The sequence below is a fragment of the Schistocerca cancellata genome, chromosome 1 (assembly GCF_023864275.1).
Source record: "Schistocerca cancellata isolate TAMUIC-IGC-003103 chromosome 1, iqSchCanc2.1, whole genome shotgun sequence".
NCBI classification, from domain to species: domain Eukaryota; kingdom Metazoa; phylum Arthropoda; class Insecta; order Orthoptera; family Acrididae; genus Schistocerca; species Schistocerca cancellata.
Window position 1 is genome coordinate 273,760,928 of NC_064626.1, and position 25,458 is coordinate 273,786,385.

The window sequence follows — 25,458 nt, forward strand, 5'->3', positions numbered from 1 at the left end:
AATCTAACTCTCTTCATCTTTAGTAATGATTAGTGGATGTGAGAAATATCAACTTACACTGTGCTTCGGAGACCACTTTACACAATAGATTCCCTGCTAGTGTCTGCATAACTAAGTTCATAATTTGGAGGACGGCAGGCGCATACTACGGTGGCACATATGTCCCATTTGAGCCCACTTTTTATATTCCATTCTACAGTGTATGACGGCTCACGCTGCTGCAAGTTAGAGAGCAGACAAGATTAGCACATGCTTCACCCCATAAACGACACATGACCGAGAGCATGAGAATGAGACCGAGTCGTGCTGGAGCGAGCATAGGAAGCTGTGATCACCTGTTAGGACTGGCGCCAAATGTGGAACTTGAATTATTTCTATTTAGTTTAAATTATTTTGCAGAGTTCCGATTATACTAATGCTATTATCCACACTGATGGCTTTCTAATTAGGGTTTCAATAACTCTACTTTCACAATTCAAAGTTCGTTAAAGATGTTATTTACTGCTTTTTATCAGTGGCGGACTGAATCTACCAATCATGAGTGCGTCTTGCAGGTGCGAAACAGTCAGGCTATCTCACTACAATGTCTACTACTATCTTTTACACTAGCAACATGTTCGTGATATGAATGGATATCGTGTCTTATTCAAATCACGTTAAAATTTAAACCCGCATGTATGTGTAGGGTGTTACGTTATTTAGTATAAAAGTGTATTGTTAATTAAAACTGCTTTGGGAACATTTATGTGCGGTTCCTATTTGCAAACAACTCGGGTTACGCTAGTTTTATATATTATTATGGTGCTTCTTAAGTGATAATTAGATTCTGCGATCTTCGATGCCAGCTGACTAGACTGGCTCCTAGAAAATAGTCGTTACAGCATATGGTTTTATGACTGAAATAATAAAAACTCAGGAGGCATCCTAGTATCTTGAGCATTGTTTATCGTAGAGTCGAAATATTCCCACACGTTACTCAAAAATTCACTGTTTGATGCATGCATGTTATGTACGTGGCCGAGGGAAAAGAATGCTAAATGGGATAAAGAACAGCTATAAAAGACAAAGAAGTAAGCATATCTCCTCAGAGTCACACTATCAGACGATCTGGGGAAGATGATGGAGTGTTTTCTCGCGAAATACTCAACGCAGCACTCCACATGCAACAATTCACAAAGAACAACTTGTGTTGTTAGCATATCCTGCACATCAAAGTGTCCCGGTGGGAAACTCCTTACCTCATCCTGGTGAGTTAATTAGTTAGGAAGGGACAGGAACTGCTATAATTTGGCGTCCCTTACTGAGGATACAGCCGTTAAAGAGCGTGTCTTTGATGTAGTAGAAAACATTCTGAAAATTGTACACTGCGTGTGAACTTTGAAAATAGTCAATAGAATGCGTTTCGTTTACTAGATAATCTTTTAAACAACGATTGCTACATGCGAACCTCGGAAACTGATATTAGACACTGAATAACTATATGTGAAACGTCCCCTTAGAAAAATTAGTGAATTACTGTGCTGGTAAATCCCTTACGTTATTTGATTTTCAAACAGCTGAGCAGAACTGAACGTACTCAGACATTTCGATCTTTACCTATTCTGATCAACACTAAACTGACACACAATATTTTTAGCGCAACGCAATCTGACTTTCAATCATCCCTACAAGAGAATGGCCCTGACTAACATTAACCTATACGTTTCACAAATCACTTACCTCACAAAAATCTTCGTTACTCGAACTACTGCAATACAGCGAGCGCCACTACTGCCAGCTAAATAAAAGATTCAAACTACTGAAGGCAGTAACTACTGATAGGCATAGTTAGCAAATGAAAGATTTTGATAGAGAGCAAACAATGTATTTACCTTAATGGTGTTCAAAAGTCATAATATACAGGGTGTTACAAAAAGGTACGGCCAAACTTTCAGGAAACATTCCTCACACACAAAGAAAGAAAATATGTTATGTGGACATGTGTCCGGAAACGCTTACTTTCCATGTCAGAGCTCATTTTATTACTTCTCTTCAAATCACATTAATCATGGAATGGAAATACACGGCAACAGAACGCACCAGCGTGACTTCAAACACTTTGTTACAGGAAATGTTCAAAATGTCCTCCGTTAGCGAGGATATATGCATCCACCCTCCGTCGCATGGAATCCCTGATGCGCTGATGCAGCCCTGGAGAATGGCGTATTGTATCACAGCCGTCCACAATACGAACACGAAGAGTCTCTACATTTGGTACCGGGGTTGCGTAGACAAGAGCTTTCAAATACTCCCATAAATGAAAGTCAAGAGGGTTTAGGTCAGGAGAGCGTGGAGGCCATGGAATTGGTCCGCCTGTACCAATCCATCGGTCACCGAATCTGTTGTTGAGAAGCGTACGAACACTTCGACTGACATGTGCAGGAGCTCCATCGTGCATGAACCACATGTTGTGTCGTACTTGTAAAGGCACATGTTCTAGCAGCACAGGTAGAGTATCCCGTATGAAATCATGGCGGTGAATCGAGGAAGTACAGTACATACTGACGAAGCTAAAATGAGCTTTAACATGGAAATTAAGCGTTTCCGGACACTTGTCCACATAACATCTTTTCTTTATTTGTGTGTGAGGAATGTTTCCTGAAAGTTTGGCCGTACCTTTTTGTAACACCCTGTATATAGCAGTTCATGACATCCATTCTTACGAATTTACTGTCTCTGATGGACACACGTCCAGATCATCCGCTCTCAAAAATCCGCCATCTCACTTCCCCACATCCACCACTGCTGGCGGCTCACCTCCAACTGTGCAACGCTACGCGCTGTTAACAGCCAACTGCCCAACACTACAATAGCCAACAACAATGCAAACCAGCCACAGACTGCACACAGCACAGCCAGTGATTTTCATACAGAGCGCTACGTGGCGTTATCAATATAAAAACTTAAACAGCCTACTTACATATGGTAGAAAACATTTTGAATAATTAATATTACGCATGAGAGAGATTAAGTTATATATTGAACATTAGGAGAGAACTATGAACTAGTGTAGTGGATTACGTTATTATGGACAATGACTGTTGCGCCTCTTGCATAATAATAGATGTCACAATTTGGCAATGTTTATTACGTGCAGCGAACATCAGCAAGAAATGGGAGACAAATAGTAAGCTTCTGAGTAAAATTTGTAGCGTTCTTTTTCTTTCATTATCTCGAATGAAAAAGCCGTTTTTAGTCGGCGGTGCGGGTCTCCCGCATCGTCCCCTACGCTCCTTGGAGTATGGGACCTCACCATCACCATCACCATCACCATCACATCATATGAAACTTCCTGGGAGATTCAAACTGTGTGCCGGACCGAGACTCGAATTCGGGAGTTCGAGTCTCGGTCCGGCACACAGTTTTAATCTGCCAGGAAGTTTCATATCAGCGCACACTCCGCTGCAGAGTGAAAAATCTCACCATCATCATATGACTTCACATTTTAACAGGAATATGAATACTTTTTACTGACAAAACCAAAAAGCTGTCCTTTCAAAAAATTCAAATGAACAATTTCGATAGTAAACGGTATATAACATTTACCAGGAAGAATTGGACGTCAATTTCAACAACCATTGGCGAATATTTACTGTCGAACGTCTTGTTAAACGTTCATTCCGTAACTTCTTGTTGTAAGTTGACTCCTTTCATCAGAAACAATATCATTCAAGAACGATATCAATCTTTCAGAAGCCACAGAACTTCCGACGAATCTCGTTTTTAAAAAACACTTTTATCTAAATAACAAACAGATAATAACCGGTATCGGTTTTAAGCGGTTGATTTTTTTGCCATCCCTAACGCACAGCTGGACGGTTGGAATGACTTGGAGCACGGCGAGCGGCTGAGGCACGTTTCAACTGGCCAGGGTCCAGCTTGTTAAGCAGCTCTTCGCACGTGGCTTCAACTTCGTGACGGCATCGACGCGGCGTCTGGCTTCGCAGTAGTTAATTTAAGTTGTAGCTACAATATTACAAAATAAAATAATTTTTGTCGTGACTTTAGAAGAAATTCAACTTGCAATTTTTTGGGCTTATAATTCTTGTGACTGGTAAATAATTGCATCTGCAAATCAGACAAGATAGGTCATGAGATTGTCACCCAGCGAAGTGTTACCAATAATGAGGATAATATAAATGAATTAGTTAAGTATAAGAGTGGTACTTTACTGCCTTAAGTGAATCACATAATGTAGGATTTGACGATATTGTAAAGATGAAAGGGGAACAAGAGATTAACGACAGCGCATCACGTTGAATCAAGAGGATTGTCGAGTACTAATGATGAGATTAGTGTTGGGACTCCTGAAAAACTTGATCTTAGGAGTGTAATATATGTATTGAGATAGTTGTCACAAAGTAAGTTACAGGTAGACTGAGAATTTGGGTAGGAAATGTTAGCAAATTAATAACAACACAGCTATTGAGCGACTTGATCCGTTAGTAAATCTTCTGAAGATACACGTAAGGAATCTGAAACCGAAATGGTCGAAATGAACTTTGAATTTAGATTGGAAAAATTCGTTAATTGCTAGGAATGCTAATACTGAAAATGAATGAAAAAATACTGAAAATGACAAAATAGATACTTAAAAGGAGATATTAAGAGTAGAAGTAATGAAAATAAAGTACAAGGATATGACAATAAAATGAGGAACGATGATGTTCAGAATTACGAACTGATGCCAGACACAAGTGTCACAAATTAAAATATAAGCGAATTAGAAGTGGAATATGTGGAAAAATATCTTGAAAAAGGGAAACAGACTAACGTTAACACTGAAGTAATGAAGAGCAAAGTTAATCATTGTATAGACGAGGAGTACACGAATAATCCTATTTGTGGGAAAGCTAATGGTTTTTGTGACATTCTAAACCGGAATGGTAAAATTACGAAAAGAGTCTAATTTTAATTGGTGAAATAAGTATATTAATGAAATGATTATTATGTAAGTGAAGGTAGAGGGGGGAGATAGGGAAGGAAAGGGAAGAAGGTATTAATGTCAGCTGCATCGCCGGCCGAAGTGGCCGTGCGGTTAAAGGCGCTGCAGTCTGGAACCGCAAGACCGCTACGGTCGCAGGTTCGAATCCTGCCTCGGGCATGGATGTTTGTGATGTCCTTAGGTTAGTTAGGTTTAACTAGTTCTAAGTTCTAGGGGACTAATGACCTCAGCAGTTGAGTCCCATAGTGCTCAGAGCCATTTGAACCATTCAGCTGCATCGGGATTTCAGTTACACCTTCAGTTACATGTTCAACACCTGCGGATTCCGCGTGGTGCCTGTTCTTTCGAACATGTCAGAAAGAACAGACGTTACGCATTCATATAAATGGCATGATTACTGACAAAAATAGTTTGATATCTGGTTATGATGAAAAAGTAGCGTTGTTCAGAGTTCTGAGAAAGTATCAGAAAATATTTTCTGAAATACGTTACAGGGGGACTATGCTTTCTGGTTTGAGATACAAGAGAATAACCCTTTCAACGATGGTTTCTGATCATGCCATATTAATATGGCAAGTCGTAAGCAAGAATAATCAGTAATTGTTTATCAAGTTAGATTGCAAATATTATTATCATGTATTGTAAAGTAACGTTAATGTTTCACTAATGTTGTGTGGTGCCAGTGGCCACAAATGTATTCTCTATGCGTATATTACAAAAAACAGCTGGGCGCTTAATGGTATGGCGCAGGGATTAGTAAACGGTGAGCGGACAGCTGTGCAATCAAGGACCTAACAGTGACCGGGAGGTGCTGGTGACGCACTGCCTACTGATACGCGTCTGGGCAACTTAAGAGTCCATGTTTCGTTTGTCAACAAGACTAAGATATTATTCGCTTTCTAAATAAGCAAATGAATCATGTGTGGTTTATATTAAATATATGTTGTTTATATTATTGAATATTAATATAATAACTTTATTGCGAGTTTGATTTCCTGGAAGATTATGCTATTGCATATATTTTTTGTAAAAAAAATTGCTAAACATATTTTGGTTATAATTGTGAAATGAAATAGAGGAGCCAAAAGACTAAGTTAATTGTGAAATGAAATAGAAGAGCCAAAAAACTAAGTTTATCATATGTAATAGATATCAAATTTTATCCGACTGTAGGGACGAGCACCTTAGGAATTAAAATAAAAATGAAATTCTGAAAACTTGATAACTCAAAATAGCAGGGAAACCGTACTGCAACAGTGTGGATAGAGTCCCAGTAGGGTTGTAGTTTTCTATATTTTTTAAATTTTCCACTTTTCACAAAACAGAAAATTTTGAAAAACATTTTGGTTGCGAGATATGTATCATTTATGTCCCATTTCAGTCCACGTTTTATATTTCATCATACCGTGTATGAAGGCTTACGCTGCTGCAAGTTACGAACAGGCAAGAGCAGCAGAATACCCTTCCCATAAAAAACAGATGCCAGGAGAGAGTGCGAGTGAAGCTGAGTCGTCTTGAAGCGTGCACAGTAGGCTGTGATTTATCTGTAATCAGTGGTGTCAATTGTATAACTTTATTTATATTTATGGTTTAAATGTCTGTGCAGATTCCGAATATGCTGATGACCTTATTCACACTATTCGCTTTCTAATTATGAGTTCAGTAACTCTGATTCCACACTCTACGTTTAGTTAAATATATCATTTGTTTATTTATCATTGCGGACTGAAGTGACCAATCATGAGCGGCCAGGTGCAAAATAATCAGACTAGCTCAGAAGGAAGTCTGGAACTATTTTTCACATCAACAACATGTTCACGATACGGAAGGATATTGTGTCTCATTCAAATTAAGTTAAAAATCAAAAAAGCCTCGGGAATCGTTTGTAAACACAGTCTGCGACTATTTTTTTGAGAGGCAATACGTGTGTGCAAAGAATGTTGATAAAAACCTGGTTTCTATGTGTCAACAAACTCGTGTTATGACAGCTGTTACATGTTATTATGTTGCTCGACAAGTGATAATTACATTCTGCGATCTTGGATACAAACTTTGATATTAGACTAGCTCTTAGAAAATGTTTTCTGTAACATGTCGTTTCCTCATTTTGAGATTGAAGTAATAAAAACTCTGGAGGCATCCCAGTACTTTGATTATCATAGTTATCGAAATATTCCCACACGTACCTTAAAGATTTGTTGTTTAATGCACGCATGTTATCATTGGCGACCGACGGAGAAGAAATCCAATTGGGCTAACGACGACTATAGAAGACACAAGGTAAGCATACGTCCTCCAAATCATGCTAAGAGACCACCTTTGGAAACTGCTGGAGTCTTTTCTCGCGAAACACTCCCTAGCACTCCACATGCAGCAATTCACACAGATTCATGTTTTGCGCTGTCAGTGTGTCTCATGCAGTAATGTGCCTCGGCAGGAACATTCCATATCTCATCTTAATTAATTAATTAGTTAGGAAGGAGCAGAAACCGCTACACTTCTTCCAACAGGACCATGCTTTGTAAACCACTACTGATTCAAACCAAACTTGGACTTCAGGAGTGTTGCACAAGATACATGTAACTATTACAGCCAACATCCTTTCTAATCTGTTTTACGCATTATAATCTTTGTGTGCTTCCCCTTTTGCACTCCTACTGATTCTTGCAACGCCGGGTAAGCTATTCCTGGAAGCAGTAATAGCTATCTTGCTAACCTGACTTTCTTATTGGTGAGAGTCATGCAAAGATGTCTTGCTAATATGGCCTTTCTTCGGGTAAGAGTCTTGCACAGACATTCTTCATCTTTACTATTTACAACTTCTTTGTTTACATACCAATATGAGATGGAAGAAAGAAAGCTTCCCCCCGCCTGAACCATTCATTTCTTTTGTTGTCTTTCTTACTTCAGCGAAAGTGTATAATGTAGCTCCTTGAAGTAGGAGAATTCTTTCAACTCCACTACGCTTTTGAAGTTAAGCAAGTGGTTCTCTTTTCTCCTACTCGTCAGCACCTTCGTCTTTTATTATGTATATTCTTAAAGGCATATTCTGTGTTGAGAGTACTTTCCATTCCTTTCAGCAGGTCTTATAAGTCTCCCTTACATTTGATCGAGTGGGTTATGTCATCAGTGTTGGTACGTTCTCACATTACACTACTGCTCCCCTTCTAGAACTGTATTTCAGTTAATCCAGTGTTTCTTCCTCGTACAAGGTGAAGAACTTAGCACGCAAATAAACTGGGTTGCAGGTGCATGATAATAACATCGTGCTCTCGTAACCCATAGTTCCGATCGAGAAGGTAAATATGAAAAAGTTTCTCCCTCCATCTTTCTTTAATAGAGTTATGTCGCCGTACGGAGTCCCATGCGTTTTAGACTTTCTAAAATTTATTTCATATTAACTTTGTGGCCAGATACCCTACCTGTCGCCAGAGTCGTCAGTTAACTCAAAGGATGGAAGTCGTGTACCCCATCTGTCTGTGAATCGTGTAACCTTTGTATTGTGTGTTATCGTTTTTTTACTATTTGTGTATCGTATCGAATTTCCTGAGACGGAGGTTGCGTTGGGTAACCTACCCAGAATTTGCTTAAACTACCGTGTGAAACCGCCTAAAAACCACACTCAGGCTGGTAGGTGAACCAGGCCACCGGTCCTTAATTTTCCACGCGGATTCGGTACAGGTCTGGCTAGCACGCTGCACATTAAGCCACACAGAAGGTCACCAAACGTTTCTCACAGAGGGCCAGGTAACTGACAAAATGACAGGTGTGGGCCGCATCACCATCATCATTTTGTACAATACTTGCAAGCCAGAACGAAAGCCATAGGGAACAAGACGAGAAATTAGGATCAGCATACCATATTAATCATGGATGAGTAGCGTGCGATGCATAAAACACAAGGAAAACCAACATACACAGTCCAGTCACACTGATGAGATCACCACCTATGTTGGAAGTCAACGTGCAGTAACTACACATAGACTGCAGGTAGCAGCACAGGCAGTAGAGAGTGCATAAAGCGAGGCGGGAAGACATGAGACACAGCGCAGTCGAAGTCGAAGTCATAATACGGCATCAGGACGATTTATCGGACGTCCAAAAGGGCATGATCAACGGCTTTCGGGCCAAGGATGGAAGCATTTCCGAAACGGTGAAGTCTGTCAACTGTTCCGTGCCGCCGTAGTTAAAGTATAGCAAGCATCCCAAAAACTGGCAGCAAGGCAAGTGTGGTGCACCGTGGGCCATAGATGACAGTGATGAACGATGACTGCACAGGTGTGTGCTTGCGAATAGACGTGCAACTGTTGAGCAACTGACAGCCCAGATAGACGAAGGGGGTACTAACAGTGTCTCCTCAACGACTGTTCAGTAGAAGTTGGTGCGTATCACCTTCCGCAGCAGGTGCCTGCGTCATGAACCCACGGTGACAGCTGTTGGTCAGCGAATAAGGAAGGAATTAGCAAAATCCACGTGTATACCGCAAGTGTATGTCCACTGAGTGTCGACAGGTGGCCTTTCCGGATGACTGACAGCTGTTGGCGTATACGGCGTGAAACGTCCACGTCTGAAAGCAGAAACCCCACAACAATCGTCGGAAGAGTCCAAACTGGAGGAGGGAGCGTTATAGCCTGGGTGACCTCATTTCGGAATGTACAACACCACTTGCGGAACATGTGCACCCCTAAATGCAGTTTGTTTATCATAGGTACGGCGGCATCTACCAGCACGACAATGCAACGTGTCACACAGCTCGCAGTGTACGTCCGTGGTTCGAACAGCACCAGAATGACTCTACCCTACTCCGTTGGCCACCAAACTCCACTGGTTTGAAGCAAATCGAAAATCTGTGGGACAATCTCAATCGGGCTGTTCGCACCATTGATCCTCAGCCGAGAAATAGAGCGCAATTGGCCACGGTATTGCAGTAGACATGGTTCCACACATCTTTCGATACCTTTGTGAACCTCACTGACTCTTCTCGCATGTCTCGGTTCAAATGGCTCTGAGCACTATGCGGCTTAACTTCTGAGGTCATCAGTCGCCTAGAACTTAGAACTAATTAAACCTAACTAACCTAAGGACATCACACACATCCATGCCCGAGGCAGGATTCGAACCTGCGACCGTAGCGGTCGCCCGGTTCCAGACTGTAGCGCCTAGAATCGCACGGCCACTCCGGCCGGCCGCATGTCTCGCAGCGGTCCACACTGCAGCAGGTGGTTCTTCAGGCTTTATACAAGTAGTCACATTAATGTGACTGGGCAGTGTATTTATTCACTAAAAAAGATGTCACAGAAGGCGATGTTAACGAAACGATAGTTATATCGGTTCTAGTAAGCACGTGTCCGAATCTCTCACGGTAAGTAGCAAAAAACGTTACTGAGTTTTTTTTAAACTCACGTTTGGCTTTCAAAAGATCATCAAGGTTTGGTTTGGTATTGCTAAATCCAGTCAAGATAATTGCTTTCAAATGTTCATCAATCAGTTTCGTTCGATGTGCTGACTCCACATACTTCCTTTTCAGCAAATATTTCCTCGTAGGCATACGTTGTTCCAAACACCGATGCCATAACACAGGGAAATTTCTTCAGTTACGGAAATTCAACTTCAGATAAGCAGCGATAAAATTCATCAACTTTTTCTTCTCTGTGCTTCTCTTTCAACAAGTCATTTGCTTGCAAATCAGCTCCAACTGTAATTCAACTGGCACATCATCAAGGTTAGAATCATATGGATTCTGGAACAGAACAACGTGACTCTTAGTTCTGTCAAGATCTGAAGATTTCTCGAAAAAAAAAAAAAATGCTTATTCAAGTCACAAATTATTTTTTTCGGAAAATCAAAGTTGATACCTTCGGGGATTATAGCACTAAGTTCTTTGAAATGAAAATGAGAAAAGCGTTCTCCTTCCAGTTTTGCTTCAAACAACGACAGCTTTCTCCGAATTAATTTGATGACTTTGTAGAGATCACAGACGAGGCTAAAGTTTCCCTGAAGTTTCAAGTACAGTCCATTCAGGTGGGATGTCATGTCGGCCATAAATAACAACTTTGGCAGCCACACAGGATTTGACAGCTATGGATCAGCTCTCCTTTTCAGAAAGAAAGACATAGGTTTTGTTTCGGAGCTGGTAAAAACTAAACAAAACTGAGCCACTTCACTGCTCTGTGAAAAACCACGTTACAGAATTCAGAATAAATGACCTCAAGAAAATGCTGGAACTGGCAGTGTCTGAGCGAAAGTCGCTGGATGACTTGAATGAGGGACAAGGCCCCGTCTCCGGTATTTGTAATGGTGATTTTACAGAGTCTGTACCCAAGATGATATGAGAACAACGTGCGTAGATCATTTGTGTACAAGATATCTGGCTCCGTAAGTCGAGATGCCGGCGTCGGTCGAAAGATAAGAGATGGTGCTCTTGACCTGCTGATGTAGGGACGAAGGTTCTCGTGACAGCTGACTATGTCGTTGTTCGAAAAATTCCGAAGGGAGTGAGAGAGGTTCGCTATACACGAATTCTGTTGCAGAAACTCCATTGCCAGGTTTAACTGCTACGCGTAGTCCGTAAGTTCAGCAGCAGCGTAGAAACGTCTCGTGCTCCACGAGTTTATCAAGCAAATTCAGGCACCGTTGGCGAGTCGGATGAACTAATGTCGCGGGTAGATCCGGCCCGCAGGCCGTAGTTGGGCGACTCCAGAACAATAGGAACAGGTTAAATTAGTCCGCAAACAAATGCAAAGCGCATGGCAGAGCGTACTTAGAAAGGTACTGGCATGTTGTTTTTCTTCCCGTTCCAAAAGCGTTTGGAACGTAGGAATCAAACTGCTTAAATCCCTCCGTGCGTGCTACAGTTAGTCTGATTTTGTCCTTCCGATCCCTACGCAGCTATAGCGCGCGGGACTAAAGATTATCTCTATATTCTTCAGTTAATACTGGTTCTTGAATCTTTATGAGTAGGCTTTCGCGAGGTAATTTACATCTATCTTTAATAAGAGTCTCGCAGTTCAGATTTTTCAACATTCACGCTATCCCGTGAGTCATAGGAACATGTGACCACTCGTACCCCCATATGATTCTACATTCATCAATAAGTGTAGTACGCTACTCAACTCAAATGCTCTTCAGAAATCAAGAAATACAGCATTTACCTGCCCACTTCGACGTATAGCTTTCAGGGCGTGATGTCTGAAAAGCGGGAGATGGGCTTTCACAAGACCGATGTTATCGAAATCTATGCTTTTCGAAAAAATGGTTCAAATGGCTCAGAGCACTATGCGACTTAACTTCTGAGGTCATCAGTCGCCTAGAACTTAGAACTAATTAAACCTAACTAACCTAAGGACATCACACACATCCATGCCCGAGACAGGATTCGAACCTGCGACCGTAGCGGTCACTCGGTTCCAAACTGTAGCGCCTAGAACCGCACGGCCACTCCGGCCGGCTCTGCTTTTCGGTCCGAGTTAATGACGTTTATGTTTGAGCTCAGACATTCTACTACCACTACTACTACTACTACTACTACTACTACTACTACTACTACTACTATTATTACTACAAAGACTGCCTATACTATGCCTGTTCTTTTCTAAAGTACTGCTGCGGTGTATCGTTAATCGATTGCACAGACGGACAATATCAGAAAAGTTCACAGAAGAGTGGTTCGTTTTATATTAACGCGATATAGGAGAGCGCGTGCCACGAAGAGCGTAAGCGAGTTGCGGCGAGATGTTTTCAGGAAATTAGAGTCACCAACTTTCCTCTCTGAATGCCAATTCTTTTTCCTGACTCCCACCTCCTTACAAGGAAAACACCCCATAGCACCCACCTCTGATGTAGTGGTAAGATGGGCCATTGGATAGCCCGTCAAAAACAGAACACAGATCAAGTATGAAAACAGGAAGAAAGTGCAGAACTTTGGTAAAAAGAGGCAAAATAGAAACAGTGAACGCTCCAAAAGCAACATGTGCAGCATTGAGCGACATTCGCTGACCCTGGTGCCGTGGTCATGTGGTCACGGGGTTGGACTGCGAAGGCGAAGATATGGGTTCAAATCTCTCTCACGCATCACCTTTTATTTTGGACAAAATTATGAACTGTCTGTCCGGCCATTGACTTGTCTGTTTGCTGTATTCGTGGTGTTGCGTCCGTTTGCAACACAGACGTGTAACTAAAGGACCTCCAGACGTACGTACCTCCTGTTTGTTCTACACAAGTACTACATGTTAGGCCTCTTGCATTCCGTTTAGGGAGTTTTGACTCTTGAATATCTTCGTTGTAACATATTTCACGCCCATTTACTTGTTTTTTTCGGCTCTGTGAGAGATCTATGAGGCACCTACCTTGTTGTCACTATTCATTACGTATGACGCCCGCATCTCGTGGTCGTGCGGTAGCGTTCTCGCTTCCCACCCCCGGGTTCCCGGGTTCGATTCCCGGCGGGGTCAGGGATTTTCTCTGCCTCGTGATGGCTGGGTGTTGTGTGCTGTCCTTAGGTTAGTTAGGTTTAAGTAGTTCTAAGTTCTAGGGGACTGATGACCATAGATGTTAAGTCCCATAGTGCGCAGAGCCATTTGAACCATTTACGTATGACAGTAATATATTCTTACCGCATGACTCATATTCTATGACATATAGTATGACAACCGCCAAGACTACAGAAGGTGAACAGACACGTCGATGAGTGGACGGACACTTCACAAATTTGAGAAAAAAACGGAACACGAGGGAGGTTTGGGCACGGATCTTCCCCTTTGCAGTCCAACACCGCGACCACACAACCACGACACCGTAGTTGTTGCGAGTGGCTCGATGGTGGCCATCTTGATCTTGGACCGTTCACTGCTTCTATTGTGCTTCTTTTTTCACAGTTCAGTACACCTTCTTCTTGTTTTCACACTTGATCTGCGTTCAGTTTTTGAAGGACTATCCAGTGGGCCATTTTACGACTAAATCTGAGGGGAGGGTGGGGGAGTGGGTGCGATGGGGAGTTTCCCTTATTAGGGGGAAATAACATCGTGATAAAGTAGGAGAAAGGAGTAGACGTACCTTTTCTCCAAATGCTGTCTATATTACTTGAACGCTAACCCCGAACCCGATATTAGTTGCAGCGTAGAGGCAACAAAAATTCGGTTATCAATATTTCGCATATGACGTCATATTTCGTGAACTATGTGTTGCAGGATGGTACAATTTTGCAAGTACGTTCACTGGGATATGTGGATGCTGTCCGTAAAAGGCGCTGCAAGTACAGTTGGTAGTAAACAACTAATAAGTAAAATGTCATGCCTGATGCTAAGTCTGCATGAATAGCGAAAACGTAGCCAGCGGTAAACTTTTTCATTTCTTCATTTTATGGGCCTGGAAAGGGGGGGGGGGCGTGTCAGGGAAGAAAAGTTTCGTAAAGGTTTGAAATTACGTACAAAGTCTGTTGGCGGAAGTCGCTAAGTGGTCTCATTCTCGAATAATGGATGAACAAAATCCGGACATTTGCGTGGCCTAAATTCACGGTCTTCAAGACAAACACACAGCTTCCCACTACAATACTTCTCTTATTGAGTTAAGCCTTTAACGTAAGATTATCCCTGTTACAGCATTTTTAAATTCTACCTGAAACCTCTTGATACGCAGCAACGTTCTGAATTTGCTCTTCGGTTTCTGGCACTGATCGGTCACATGTGGACGGGCGACATTCTATAGAATGACGAGGGAAATTTGACACTACAGGGTGCAGTTAATACAAAGAAATTCCGAGTTTGAGGTACTATTAAATCGCGTGTTGTGCACTAAGAACCATTCATTTCACTCGCCGTACACGACTGTGTAGTGAGGATTCACAAGCACCTTTAATTCTCCGCACACTCTTCTTTGAAGAGAATGCACCCAAGTGACCTGTCACACGTACCGTGACGTGTGCACATTATGGAGATCTACTTGTGCAGCGCGTAATCCCAAACCACTGTTTTCATGCAGGATGTGACATGTCGCGAGCACAGTGAACGACCTGCTTAGTGCAAACCTCCCACAAACGTATTATCTTCAGAGGTTTTCCAGATGCATGGAATGCAAGGTCACCCGGTCAGAATAAGAATTCATGTAACTTTTGGCTCTATGAGTATCTAAAAGAAGGCGTTCAACAGGGACACGTTCTATCTCTGCCTGATTTGAAGGCCTGTGTACGGGAACATCTACATCTACATCTACATCTACATCTACATCTACATCTACATCTACATCTACATGGATACTCTGTATATCACATTCAAGTGCCTGGCAGAGCGTTCATCGGACCACCTTCACAGTCCTCTATTATTCCAATCTTGTATAGCGCGCGGAAAGAACGAACACCTATATCTTTCCGTACGAGCTCTGATTTCCCTCATTTTACCGTGGTGATCGTTCCTCCCTGTGTAGGTCGGTGTTAACAAAATATTTTCGCATCCGGAGGAGAAAGTTGGTGATTGGAATTGCGTGAGAAGATTCCGCCGCAAACGAAAAACGCCTTTCTTTTAACGATTTCCAGCTCAAATCCTGTATCATTTCTGTGACACTCTCTCCCATATTTCGCGATAATACAAAACGTGCTGCCTTTCTTTGAACTTTTTCGATGTACTCCGTCAGTCCTGTCTGGTAGGCAGCAGTATTCAAAAAGAGGACGGACAAGCTAGTGTAGGCAGTCTCCTTAGTAGGTCTGTTACATTTTCTTAGTGTCCTGCCAATAAAACACAGTCTCTGGTTAGCTTTCACCACAACATTTTCTATGTGTTTCTTCCAATTTAAGTTGTTCGTAATTGTAATACCTACGTATTTAGTTGAATTTAGGGCTTTTAAATTAGACTGATTTATCGTGTAACCGAAGTTTAACGAGTTCCTTTCAGCACTCATGTGGATGACCTCACACTTCTCGTTACTTAGGGTCAACTGATACTTATCGCACCATTCAGATATCTTTTCCAAGTCGTCTTGCAGTTTGTTTTGATCTTCTGATGACTTTATTACTCGATAAACGACAGCGTCATCTGCAAACAACCTAAGACGGCTGCTCAGATTGTCTCCAAAAGCAGGCCGCGGTGACCGAGCGGTTCTAGGCTCTTCAGTCCGAAACCGCGCGACTGCTACGGTCGCAGGTTCGAATCCTGCCTCGGGCATGGATGTGTGTGATGTCCTTCGGTTAGTTAGGTTTACGTAGTTCTAAGTTCTATGATCTCAGCTGTTAAGTCCCATAGTGCTCAGAACCATTTGAACCATTTGTCTCCAAAATCGTTTATATAGGTAAGGAACAGCAAAGAGCCTATAGCACTACCTTGGGGAACGCCAGAAATCAGTTGGCTCTGAGCACTATGGGACTTAACTGCTGAGATCATCCGTCCCCTAGAACTTAGAGCTACTTAACTAACCTAAGGACATCACAGACGCCCATGCCCGAGGCAGGATTCGGACCTGCGACAGTAGCGGTCGCGCGCCAGAAATCACTTCTGTTTTACTCGATGACTTTCCGCCAATTACTACGAACTGTGACCTCTCTGACAGGAAATCACAAATCCAGTCACATAACTGAGACGATATTCCATAAGCACGCAATTTCACTACACGTTCCGATTCCAGTGGAACTGCCGCTAGCAACTCCTTATTACGAAGTGTTACGGATGCTGCATCTCGTCGACATCTGCGGTGCTCGCACTGAACACATTGTGTAAGCGAAGGCTTATAATAAAATTAACAACATGACTCGCTTGCATTCGTAGCGCCAGATTTGCATCCGACGGCCAAAATTGAAACTAATTTTTTGCCAGCGTAAATCTGTTCCTCATTAACGTATAAGGATATCTGAGAAATTTCGCAGCCTTACGATAATAACAGGCCACACTCGACGTCTGTGAGTAGCCGCATTTTAATTATTGTCACCCGGTAGATGTAACAAACTGACGTACAGTTATAATCCCCTGAAACACAACAGAAACATTTCTTTTTCGCTGCTAAAATGTAGGAGCAGAAATAGATACACTACTGGCCATTAAAACTGCTATACCACGAAGATGACGTGCTACAGACGTGAAATTTAACCGACAGGAAGAAGATGCTGTGATATGCAAATGATTAGCTTTTCAGAGCATTCACACAAAGTTGGCGCCCGTGGCGACACCTACAACGTGCTGACATGAGGAACGTTTCCAACCGATTTCTCATACACAAACAGCAGTTGGACCGGCGTTGCCTGGTGAAACGTTGTTGTGATGCCTCGTGTAAGGAGGAGAAATGCGTACCATCACGTTTCCGACTTTGATAAAGGTCGGACTGTAAACTATCGCGGTTGCGGTTTATCGTATAGCGACATTGCTGCTCGCGTTGGTCGAGATCCAATGACTGTTAGCAGAATATGGAATCGGTGCGTTCACGAGGGTAATACGGAACGCCGTGCTGGATCCCAACGGCCTCGTATCACTAGCAGTCGAGATGACAGACATCTTATCCGCATGGCTGTAACGGATCGTGCAGCCACGTCTCGATACCTGATTCAACAGATGGGGACGTTTGCAAGACAACAACCATCTGCACGAACAGTTCGACAGTTGGACTATCAGCTCTGAGACCATGGCTGCGGTTACTCTTGACGCTGCATCGCTGACAGGAGCCCCTGCGATGGTGTACTCAACGACGAACCTGCGTGCACGAATGGCAAAAGGTCAATTTTTCGGATGAATCCAGGTTCTGTTTACAGCATCATGATGGCGTCCGTGTTTGGCGACATCGCGGTGAACGCACATTGGAAGCGTGTATTCATCATCGCCATACTGGCGCATCATCCGGCGTGATGGTATGAGGTGGCACTGGTTACATGTCTCTGTCACCTCTTGTTCGCCTTGACGGCTCTTTGAACAGTGGACGTTACATTTCAGATGTGTTACGACCCGTGGCTCTACCCTACGTTCGATCCATGCGAAAACCTTCTTTTCAGCAGGATAATGCACGACCGCATGTTGCAGGTCCTGTACGGGCCTTTCTGGATACAGAAAATGTTCGACTGCTGCCCTGGCCAGCACATTCTCCAGATCTCTCACCAATTGAAAATGTCTGGTCAATGGTGGCCGAGCAACTGGCTCGTCACAATACGCCAGTCACTACTCTTGATGAACTGTGGTATCTTGTTGAAGCTGCATGGGCAGTTGTACCTGTACACGCCATCCAAGCTCTGTTTGACTCAATGCCCAGGCGTATCAACGCTGTTATTACGGCCAGAGGTGGTTGTTATGGGTATAGATTTCTCAGAATCTATGCACCCAAATTGCGTGAAAATGTAATCACATGTCAGTTCTAGTATAATATATTTGTCCAATGAAAACTCGTTAATCATCTGCATTTCTTCTTGGTGTAGCAATTTTAATGGCCAGTAGCGTAGATATGTCGGATGCCGCCAGGCAGGAAGTGCGCGGTGAGCGGTAAACACGTCGGCTGCACAGTGCCGGCGACCCTGGGCTGATAAGGCCGGCAGCCGCGGGCCCTGGCCGTCTGTCCCTCTGGCTATTACACCGGCAGACGTCACGCCACGGGCCGGCCGAGCAGCGCGGGAACTTCCCGCCACCACAGGTTCAGCTGCGCCCGGTGAGAAGGAAAACTCGCACGCGTTGCAAATTTATTGCGCAACAGACCTCGCGGGAAGCCGCCATCGTTGATATGATAAGCTCAGTCCTACCAACCGAGTCGATTGCCGCATCCTCGCATCGCACGGCGCATAACGAGCAGAGCTGTACTGAGGGCATGGCGAGACAGTCTCCCGTCAAGGGCGCAGGCATAGAGGTGACGCAAAATCTGACAAGTTAGAAACAAATGCGGTTTAATTTTTTTTCTATCTTCTGCCTTTCCGCCGCCGGTGATTGCAAATGGCCGGCCGGGGTGGCCGAGCGGTTATAGACGCTACAGTCTGGAACCGCGCGACCGCTACGGTCGCAGGTTCGAATCCTGCCTCGGGCATGGATGTGTGTAATGTCCTTAGGTTAGTTAGGTTTAAGTAGTTCTAAGTTCTAGGGGACTGATGACCTCAGAAGTTAAGTCCCATAGTGCTCAGAGCCATTTGAACCACTTGATTGCAAATGCACGCTTTCGTCACAGATGTTAATACAGCATAACAAGTTGAAGTAATAGCTGCTTCAAATACTGGGTAAAATAACAAAAATGGTTCAAATGGCTCTGAGCACTATCGGACTTAACTGCCGAGATCATCAGTCGCCTAGAACTTAGAACTACGTAAACCTAACTAACCTAAGGACATCACACACATCCATGCCCGAGGCAGGATTCGAACCTGCGACCGTAGTGGTTACGCGGTCCCAAACTGTAGCGCTTAGAACCGCTCGGCCACTCCCGCCGGCGGTAAAATAGCAGATTAAGAGCACTGAAATCTAATCCCATTCGGATATTTTGCACATTTTTCAGGGTATGTGTTAAGATATGATGATCCAAACGTCAAAATGGCTTTTTCAGAAACTTCAGTATACTGGGTGAAAGGAGGCTATTAATTGTAACATCTTGTCCACAGCATACGACACAGCTGTCAATCTTCACTTCAGCGACTTACTCAACGAATTTTCTGCACTTACAACAAAGAAATTCAAAGTACAATTATAATATAACGATAATTCTTCGAGGATTTTTTCTCAGTTCTTATTAAGCACTTTCTTCTGTTTCTAGCCAGTAACGAATGAGTATAACAATTTGGGAATTATGAAGAACAAATAAAATCTGATTAACTTCTCATGGTTGGGATTCACAGTCATATAATATTTCTTAAAAGACATCATAGTCGCCGTTGACTGTATAAAATATTTATTGTTGCTATTGCAATTTCGGCCTTATGGCAAAGTCACATTCTGTCAAAATATAACTATCTGACATGAGTACATGGTTGCATTTTGACAACGACATGTACTCATGTCAGATAGTTTTATATTTTGACAGAATGTGACTTTGCAGTGTTACATGAAATTGTCCATAAGGCCGAAATTGCAATAGTAACAATAAATATTTTATACAGTCAACGGCGACTATGATGTCTTTTAACAAATAAAATCTGTTTATTATCATTATTATTATTTGAATGTGGACCCAGTTGGACCACGCAGTGATTTTAAATTCATTTTCCAGACCTATTTCTCTCTGTGTAGAACCATTGAGTCCTGGTTGCTTTGAAACCACATTGTAGCCAAAAGTTTATCTTTTGGCTGAACAAATTCTTCTCTGGATTCTCTCCAGGTCCTTCTTAACTTGTTTGATCCATGATATATCCTTTAATGTTCCATTGTATGCCGTTATCTCCTTTGTAAGTCTTTGAACATTGCCAAAAAAATTTAAATTCTCGTTTCCAAATCTCTCTCTCTCTCTCTCTCTCTCTCTCTCTCTTTCTCTCTCTCTCTCTCTCCTTCCCCGACCCTCCCCCTCACACACACACACACACACACACACACACACACACACACGCAAACGAATAAAAAGAATTCACAGGTTGGCAACCTGCATGAAAAACAAATGAACAAACAATAAGCTGTAACACTGTGCCAAGTGCGGGACACATGTAACTGCAGTTCTATCTCTAAAGCGAGGTGAAGTCGATTGCTGCAAAAGAAAAACTGCTTTCGAAAAGGTAAAAAATTGCCAAGTGTGAATGTACAACCAAGTTTCTTTCAACTTCAGCCAATAACGAAAGAAAAAGCAGTGGTTTCCAGAACAAGTGGACAACAGGCAGAAACACCGTAAGTAAAATGTACGCCTTCTTTATAACGAAATAACTCTCTTAATCTATAACAACGAAACTGTACGAACATTGTGTGTGCATATTTCCAAAACGACCGCAGTAGATGATTTGTAAATAAACGCGAAACTCCTCTTGTGTAAAGTTCCCTTTAATTAAATGCAGTATGCTTAAGACGAAAAAAACAGAATATAATAGGAGTTGCTGTGTAAGACTGCCATGTAAACAAACCTTGTAGTTTTTGTGAGAACTGCATCTTAAACTATACCGACTGAACGCGACATTCCATGAGATTAGAAACGCCGATCTACTGAGTGTATGGTTCTGTTTAAATAAATCATAGCATATATCCGTCCACCAATTACTTATACAGAAGTTTAATTGCCTTTTGAATATTATTATGTTCCGGAAACAGCGTTTCGATTCGTAGAATGTTTTACGACGTGTTCGGAGCGTCCAGTATACTTGCGTGTTATTCTGTATTGCGAATTTATCTTTCCGCCTTGTGTTATTGTATTCGTACTCAGGGAATACGAGCAATACTAATTATTATAAAGCTTTATTGTACTGGTCTTTTTCAGTTTGCGCTGAGTAGCGGCGTAGCAGAGCCCGCTCTATACCAGCATGCAACAGGGGGATGTGCACTGTCTACCTTTGTGCGTCGTCGTCGTCATCTGGCACCGGCGACTGTTCGGCAACAGGTGTCTGCTGGTACGGCGTGTCGCCGGCGTCGGCGGCTTTGGAGTGCACACAGCCCATGGCGGCGAGGCGTGTAAGGGTCGCGCACACGCGGAGTGTTTTGTGGCGGCGGCAGACGCAGCGCGTGTGCAGTCGCGGCCGACGCCTGGTAGGCACTGCCTGCAAGCCACATGTCCACCGCTCGATGTCGTCCGCGTTGAGTCACGCCCTCGCGCGGCCAGCCGCCGGACCGTCGGCGTACGTCCTCTGCTTATGTTTCGCACGTGATAAAAAGAAATGACTAAGTACCATATAAAGGGCACTGCGTGCTGCGGCTAAAAAATACAGGCTGTCTCAAAACGTACGCTACAATTGCAGTTGTTTGTTTGTTGTTGTGGTCTTCAGTCCAGCTGCTGGTTTGATGCAGCTCTTCATGCTGCCCTATCCCGTGCAAGCTTCTTCATCTCCCAGTACTTACTGCAACATATATCCTTCTGAATCTGCTTAGTGTATTCGTCTCTTGGTCTCCCTCTACGATTTTCCCTTCACGCTGCCCTCCAATGCTAAATTGGTGAACCCTTGATTCCTCAGAACATGTCCTACCAACCGGTCCCTTCTTCTTGTCAAGTTCTGCCACAAACTCTTCTTCTCCCCAATTCTATTCAATACCTCCTCATTAGTTATGTGATCTACCCATCTAATCTTCAGCATTCTTCTGTAGCACCACATTTCGAAAGCTTCTATTCTCTTCTTGTCCAAACTATTTATTGTCCATGTTCCACTTCCACACATGGCTACACTCCATACAAATACTTTCAGAAACGACTTCCCGACACTTAAATAAATACTCGATGTTAACAAATTTCTCTTCTTCAGAAACGCTTTCCTTGCCATTGCCAGTCTACATTATATATCCTCTCTACTTCGACCATCATCAGTTATTTTGCTCCCCAAATAGCAAAACTCATTTACTACTTTCAGTGTCTCATTTCCTAATCTAATTCCCTCAGCATCGCCCGACGTAATTCGACTACATTCCATTATCCTCGTTTTGCTTTTGTTGATGTTCATCTTATATCCTCCTTTCAAGACACTATCCATACCGTTCAACAGCTCTTCCAAGTCCTTTGCTGTCTCTCACAGAATTACACTGTCATCGGCGAACCTCAAAGTTTTTATTTCTTCTCCATGGATTTTAATACCTACTCCGAATTTTTCTTTTGTTTCCTTTACTGCTTGGTCAATATGCAGATTGAATAACATCAGCCGGCCGGAGTGGCCGTGCTGTTCTAGGCGCTACAGTCTGGAGCCGCGTGACTGCTACGGTCGCAGGTTCGAATCCTGCCTCGGTTCTGGATGTGTGTGATGTCCTTAGGTTAGTTAGGTTTAAGTAGTTCTAAGTTCTAGGGGACTGATGACCACAACAGTTAAGTGCCATACTCCTCAGAGCCATTTGAACCATTTTGAATAACATCGGGGAGAGGCTACAACCCTGTCTCACTCCCTTCCCAACCACTACTTCCCTTTCATGCCCCTCGACTCCTATAACTGCCATCTGGTTTCTGTACAAATTATAAATATCCTTTCGCTCCCTGTATTTTACCCCTGCCACCTTTAGAATTGTAGTATGCTCACTCAAACTAATTAAGATATTCACACTGTATTTGGCTTATGTAGCAGGCGAACTAACACACGAAAGTTAAAATCTTCTGAGCTGTTAGGCAGCATCATATTTGTTCTAAAATAATCGACGTTTCGACCCCTCTGCTGGGATCAACTTCAGGATCTTCCGGTGTCCACTGCGGTAGTGGACACCGGAAGATCCTGAAGAAAATCCCACCACAGGGGTCGAAACGTCGATTATTTTAGAGGAAATATGATGCGGACTAACAGCGCAGAAGATTTTAACTTCAGTGACAGCGACCACGAAAGCCTGCAGATTTACATAAATCAATTTTTTTACGTTCTATTTGGCTTGCGGAATAGTTTATGTCATTATAAGACATAATGAAAATGAAAGCTCCAAACCTAGCTGCAGTAAGGTAATATGTTTTTTTAATATTTATGCGACAGGCGTACTTCGGCTTGTTGTCATTATCAAGCGGCGTCTAGTAGAAAGTAACTCCCATACTGCATCTTTAGCAAATTTTTTCTGTCAAGTCGTAGTAAGTATAATATTTTTTGTAGTCACGAAACATAAAAAATACGTTTTTGACAGATAGCCGGTCGCTGTGGCGGAGCGGTTCTAGGCGCTTCAGTCCGGAACCGCGCTGCTGCTACGGTCGCAGCTTCGAATCCTGACTCGGACATGGATGTGTGTGATGTCCTTAGGTTAGTTAGGTTTAAGTAGTTCTGAGTGTAGGGGACTGATGACCTCAGATGTTAAGTTCCATAGTACTTTTGAACAGATATTTTGACAGTTCTTAGCTACGATTTTACATGTAAAGATCCGTCAAAACGTTGACGTGTCAAAATAACTGTCAAAAACGTATTTTTAACGTTTCGGCCCACAAATATTATAGTACCATGACATGATAGAAAAAATTTGCTATATGTGCAGTATGGGCGTCACTTACTACACGTCATCAGATAACAGCAATAAGCCAAAACAGGCCTGTCGCATAAATATTAAAAAAACATATTACCTTATGTAAGTAGGCTGTTTATGTTTTCTTTATGTAAGTTTGCTGTTTATGTTTTTATGTAAGTAGGCTGTTTATGTTTTCTTTATGTAAGTTTGCTGTTTATGTTTTTTTATTGGCAACGTTACGTAGCACTCTCTATATGAAAAGTTTGAATTGTTGTCTGCCATTGTTGTCATGAACTGCTATAGCTGGATGCGAACAGCGCGTAGCGCTGGGCAGTTGGAGGTGAGCCGCCAGCAGTGGTGGACGTGGGGAGAGAGATGGCCGAGTTTTGATAATCTGTAAGACTGGATGTCAATTATGAATATTAAGGTAAATACATTGTTTGTTCTCTAATAATATCTTTCATTTGCTAACTATCCCTATCAGTAGTTAGTGCCTCCAGTAGTTTGAATCTTTTATTTAGCTGGCAGTAGTGGCACTCGCTGTATTGCAGTAGTTCGAGCAGCGAAGATTTTTGTGAGGTAAGTGATTTGTAAAAGGTATAGGTTAAAGTTAGTCAGGGCCATTGTTTTGTAGGGGTTATTGAAAGTCAGATTGCGTTGCGCTAAAAATTATTGTGTGCCAGGTTAAGCACAGTCTTGTACAATTGTTCTAAGGGGACGTTTCATATGTCGACCCTTAGCCTAGGATACCTCACTGGAATCTTCTGATTTTTTCTTGTAGTTTGTGTATTTAGTGTAGCTTTTGTTTATTGCTAGCGCGTAATTGTAGAGAGAATCTCCTTTGTAGTTGCAGTCTTTCATTGTTGTAATGTAAAACAGTTGTGGCATGCATGTAGATTTGCAACAAGTATTTCGCAGCTGCGCTTGTAATTAACTACATATTATTTTCAGTGCTATGTTAATGTGTTCTCTTATTTTTGCTCTTCAAATTGTGTTTTCGTGTGTTATCGTGTGAAATATTGTCTCAATAATGGCGTGTGAAAAACGTAACACTCGGCTCCAAAGTAAACTAAGAAACGACAGTGAAGACGAAAGCAATGTGTTAGCGCCACTGTGTAATGAGTTAACTAATGTTCAAAGTAGTAATTTGGTAACTGTGCATAGGGAAATGGAGCGGGCGTCAAACAATGGCGTAGACAGTCAAACAGGTAGTGAACAGGGAAGCATTATCGATCGATCGGTCGGCAACAGCTCGCCTCAGGAATCCGAAATGATAGGACACAATTTTGCAAATACTGTAGATTCAGGTTTTGGGTCCTCACCTTTTTCTCAAATGAGTCAAGACACATTTTCTGCTTGTCAAAATGTGAATGTTGCCGGTCAAAATGCACTGCTAAAAAGCATAGAGAAACAGATTCCAGACACTAATACATTATTATTGCAATTAATGCAACAAATGGAACAAAATCAGAGACAGATGGGACAAAATCTTCAAAAGTTAGACACAATGGAACAAAATCT